Source organism: Silene latifolia, chromosome 8, assembly GCF_048544455.1.
Source record: "Silene latifolia isolate original U9 population chromosome 8, ASM4854445v1, whole genome shotgun sequence".
NCBI classification, from domain to species: domain Eukaryota; kingdom Viridiplantae; phylum Streptophyta; class Magnoliopsida; order Caryophyllales; family Caryophyllaceae; genus Silene; species Silene latifolia.
In genome coordinates, this window is record NC_133533.1 from 46,342,099 (window position 1) to 46,348,098 (window position 6,000).

The following is a 6,000-nucleotide window of genomic DNA, read 5'->3' on the forward strand; positions in this document are numbered from 1 at the left end:
AAAGTCTGGAAAAATAACGGTTTCAACTGATGAATTGAAACTGGAGAAGACGGTGGATTGTCCTCGAACAGTTCGTTCTCGTAAAAGTTGGAATGAGAACTAGACTCTTCCTCTAACTGTTGATCTTGAAACAATCTCCTCTTTACGTGCAAGGATCTTTCAATCTCAGGATCGAATGGTAGTAATGGACCACCCTGCGACCTGTGCATAAGAAGAAACTACAACAGAAAATAAGAATAGTCTAAGGAACGGGTGTCCCTTAGACTGAAAAGGACTAGAAATAAAGCAACTAATAAATTGAACAATTGCCTCCCCGGCAACGGCGCCAAAATTTGACACGGCTATCGCAACCCTATCAAAGATAAAACCTAACGGTCTCAACTAAAATGTAGCAGAGGCAGTCGAGTATCGAATCCATAGGGAGGTAATGTAATTATAGCTGTCTATTTCTAATCCTATGGTAAAAATTGGGAGTTTGTTTGAAATTGGTTCTAAACTACGAAGTTTGAAAGGAAGAGAAATAAAAGTAAGAGCAGTAAAAACAATAAAAACGGTTGAAACTATCAAGAAGAGAGGGACATGTCGGGATTTCGGTTCACTACGGTAGTCCAATAACTCAGCTGTAAATGATTCAGACGAACTAATGTGAGACGGATGTTAAAAGGTCCTTTCGGTCCACCTTCTATCCTAAAATACCACTAACTTAACTTTCGTCCTCATTAGGGTAGTCTACTATTTTTAGCAGGCCTATTTAGTCCAATATTTCGATCCAGGATTAATTTTAGCCAGATTAATGGGTGACATAGAAGCGTGCACTCAACTAGGTCGGGAATTACAGTTAAATTGCTATAGTGACAGAGTCTCGTGATTAATTCGTCTAATTCATCTACTAAATCGTCATCTTTCTACATGATTCCCTAATCCCAACATGAAGGAGTTTAGCTACTCATATTGGTGATTAAACTAACAAAGAGACAAATTTCAAAGAAAACATAATGAATAAACAATAAATCGCAATAATGAAAATTAGGGCAAAGGGAAATAAGAACACAATTGAGAAATTAAAGCAACAAATGATTATTATTAAATAAGGGAGAGAAAGGATTACAATCAGTGCGAATCCGGCGTAAAGAACAACTGAATCCGAGCAATAATAACCCAAAGTAAAGTAACAGTAGGGAAAAGGAAAGCAACGTACTAAAGTTACAGTAGAGAGTTTGATAATATCAAAGATAATCCTAATTAACCTAGTAATGCGTGCTTAAATAGCAAACAAAACAAGTTTATGCGAAATAAAACATCACGCGGGCTAATTAAAGCCCAAACCCATAAAAACCACTCGATCGAGTGGATTAAAACCACTCGATCGAGCAACTCTTGACGATTTCTACTCGATCGACCAGAAAGGCACTCGATCGAGTAGAGGGTCTTTGTGTAAGCTAAGGATCGAGTGAAAACCACTCGACCGACCACCAGAGGGCAAGAAAACCACTCGATCGACTTGTAAAAGAGCTCGATCGAGTACTTGACTTCATTTCAGCTCACGTCTGCGTCTAAGTGCCTCGTAATGCGTGCCACAACGCCTCCAAATGCAGTATCTTAGTCTGGGACAATCCCGTCTCCTCTAAATGCATGCAAAAAGGACAAAAAGGAGTGTGGTTCCACTACTTTCGCGATCATTCCTACAAAAAGGACAAAATACACCAAAGTAGCCAATTCGGGGCAAAATACCATAAAAACAGTATAGAAATGCATAGAAATACGTGCTGAAATAGGCTAAAAAGACTATACATTAGGCACGTATCATTCATAAGCCATCGCAACCTCCGGAGCAGCAATCACCCACCACGACTGTGCTCCTTCTCCAGCACCGTCTTTCCCACCACCGCAGCAACCCAAATGCCCCTCCGTCACGAATCATCACCAATAACCGACCGCGAACTCATACGGATGAAATTGATACGCAGCGGGTTGGGTGGAACATCGCCCGACGGATGACTTATTACCAGATGATAGATGTTGAATATTTGTATCGGGCGACATCGATTGTCGTCTGGTGAATTGTTGCTCGGCGGATACAATTTTAAGGAGATATGGGGTTGTTTTTGTTTGTCTCGTGTGTTTTGATGAGAGCGTATTGTTATTATTATTATTATTATTATTATTATTATTATTATTATTATTATTATTATTATTATATTATTATTATTATTATTATTATTATTATTATTATTATTAGGGTGCTGATTTTCGCAGTACACATTTTACTCATTACAGTACACTGTTGACAATTATACCCTTCACATATCCCCTCCCATTTTTCCTCTCTAATTTCTCTCTAATCTATTTCTCTAATTTCACATCACCCTATTTCTCTCTAATTTTACATTACCCTATTTCTAATTTTACGTCACCCTATTTCCGATTACGGTTGTCATCGTTAGCGGTTAGGGTGGTTGCGTGTAGTAGGTAAACGAATGGGTTAGGCCATTACGGTGGTGCTTCTGTGTGTATTAATCTTCATGGAATCGTAGTCCAATACAATGCATTCTGCAGTTAAGGACTGCTCTCTCACCAAGATCTCTTAAAGCCGACCCTGCACTCTTACTTCTGGAAGTTCTACTTCTATAACAGTCGTTGGTCGCCATGTACTACAAAGTTGAGATTGAGTATTTTTATTTTTTCTTTTTAATTTAAGTTTAATACAAATTGATAATTGACAAATGATGAATTAACCCACCAGCATACAATATCACAGATTCATAGGCGCTATATGCCTATGTTTCCGGTGACGTAATTAACAACGTACACAATTGATAATTGATTAATGAATTAACCCTTTTTAACATAAACCCTAATTAAAAAAAAAACTATAACAAAGAGCCAATTTAATTATTAATAATTGACTAATTAATGTATGTATGCTCTATACTCGAATTATTGTTCATAATTGAAGAACTTGAAGGAGGTTATAAAGCTAACAATAGAGAGAAGGTAGAGAGAAAAAAATTGAAGTTTTTTTTAGTAAGGGTAGACAAATGGAAAGTTTGAGGTAAAAAGTACTGTAATGAGTAAAAATCGTACTGCGAAAATAAATTACGTTATTATTATTATTATTATTATTATTATTATTATTATTATTATTATTATTATTATTATTATTATTATTATTATTATTATTATTATTATTATTATTATTATTATTATTATGAATGCGCGCAGCTTTCATAAAAAGGAAAATAAAAGTTTACATGAAATTGGTGGAGAGTCAAGAGACAATCTGGGCTCCCACACTCTTAGCAACAGCAAAGCTAGGTCTAGTAAAAATGTAAGCAGTCACCCGAGACCCTGTATCCTGAGATACCAAGAATTTCTGGATCCGCTTGAGAAAGGCAACAGCATCCGACCCCAGCTCCCCAAGTGAAGAGAAAGAGAAGGGAAGGAAACCATAACCAGCTGTCATACACAAATCCCCGTACTTAGCACACTTACGCTGAGCAGCATCAGCGACAACCCGGTCGGACACAAAATCCATCATCCCAGTCTGAGTCAAAGGAGAAGACCTTGTCAAGTCAACGCACACATCCCGCCCTCTGTCCCAAGAATAAAGCAACAAATCCGCAGGACGAAGAGAGCCACCATGCCCATCAACCAAACCGATATCAACCTCTTTTCCTGCAGAAATAGCAGATCTATAGCAGATGTCGAATAGAGTGTCACGAACGAGGTTGTGCGGATGCTTAACTCCCACAGTACCAGTACAAGAAACAGCGTGGTCCCTGAAAACATCATCAGCAAAAACCCGAGAGCAAGCAGGACAGGGCCTAGATACCGTGAATAACGGAACACCCAGACGATACCCAAGCACACTACGGTAAGTCCTCCCGTTCATAGTCTGACCCAACCTGAGATAGGAACCGCACGCAACCAATCAGAGGAGTGGGCACCCTGCTGAGACTTCCACAAAGCAAGTCGTGTGTGTCAAAGAAAAACAGACTACGAAAGAAAGAAACCGTCGCGAAATATATGTCTGCCAATTTCTTCATAAGTTTGGGCGCAGTAATTTCACTAGGGTTACCTAAGATAGCAGAACCTGTAGTCGCGGTAAACACCCGTGCGGCATCGTCAAAAGCAGGGTCAGCAGCTACAATACCAGAAGGTCCGAGGAGCTTAGCCTGCAAATCAGCAGACTGCAAACGGGACGCAATAAAAGCATAGTGTAAAACATCTCCCACCGCATAGACACCAAGACCACCAAGATGTAAAGGGAATGTAGCAAGGCGCCACTGCCAATCGCCAAAACCCGGGCTAGACGCGATGACAATACGTTCCAAGCTGGAACGAAGAGCAGCATCGAAAAGAAGATGGACCGACCCAAAAACACTGAGGGAGCAAGTACGAAGAGATAAATAGAGCTTAGAAATACCAGTACAAGCTCTAAGCAGAAGCAACTCACATTGCGGGTCTTTAATCCTCGCGACCAAGTCTATTAGCTCAATGGTCTTAGTCACTCTCTTCGCCACAATCTCACTGCCAAAACCAGGACAAGTACTGACAGGTCCACCCAAAACTGTAACACCACGCAAGGGCCGAGCAATAGAAGGGGGGAAAACCCCAGGAAGCCGACTATGAGGATCCTCAACAGGCCAAAAGACCTCCGTCTTGGAGACATTAAGATGCAGTCCAAAACGAGGGACATCCGCCATAATCAAATCCAAAAATACACTACTCCTATATTATAAAACATTTACCTTACCTTAGTTTATTCGACTCACCATTTGATTAGAATTAATTAGACTCTCTCTATTATTGTAACAAGAACCCTAATATTTCTCTCTTTAATCTCTCCTTAATAAAAGTTGTAATCTTTCTCTTACATTAATGTAATTCATCTCTAGTTTAATAATTTCTCAATTCTCATTAGTATACATTTGTTATTGGGTTGTAACTGGAAGACAAGAAGAGATTCATCTTTCTTATTTTAACTAAAGTTTCCACCTTTAATTAATGTTAGTATAATTTTCCTCTTCATTTCTCTTCCTCTCAATTGTTTACATGTTTATTGTCACCCAATTTATTTGCTTTCACATTATGTTGTCTCTTGTTAATTTCATGTTGGTTTCTTCATCTTTTGCTTCAAATTTCATTAATCATGTTTGAGTAGTGTATTACTAGTATGGAGGGGAATCTTGTGTGGTTAATATGGGTATACTATTAGCTTGAACAAACAAGTATTACATGGGTAATTTCTATTCTAATTGTCATGCATACAAAATGTTTGTGGAAATGTCTAAATGAGAATTTGAGTCAATTTCACTATTGTATAACTTGTTGGGTGAGAGCTTGACTTGTAACTAGATAATTCATGACGATTAGTGGGTCTTGGGTAATTAGAACGAGAGTTCGATTACTCTTAACCTTGGTTAGTCTCGCATCGAGGGGTGGGGATTTGCCTTTGAATTTGCCTCATTTACTTGTTAATCTATGTCATTACTTGAAAGTTGAACCATTGTTTATGCAAGTGAACCCGACACCCTAGTCTCCTTAATCGCTATTTTATTCGCTTTAGTAATCGCCTATTTTATCTACTTGTTTTAGTTGTAGCTAATTAGTTTATCAATCATTCAACATTTGCTAAAACTAAACTAGAAAACAAACGATCAATTTAATAACCATAATCTTGTCTCTGTGGATCGACCTCCTTACCCTACTACATTCATTAGTTTGGTATTGAAATTATAAATATTATTTGCATATCGAGGAGTACGACAAACTCGGTATCAATAAAGTAACTTCTATTTCTAAATTTGGGTCAGTCGAATTAGAGAATTCCGCGGGGGAGCGTTTCAAAGTGAATGGTCACCAAGTTAAGCATTACCACACTAATGATTTTGTTGGAGTGGTCGAGTAGCTGTACTTCGGCCCCATTTCTGAGCCAGCAAATTGAGGTAACAAGGGTCGAGCGGGACCTTTAAAACCATCGCTGACCGGGAGGCAACC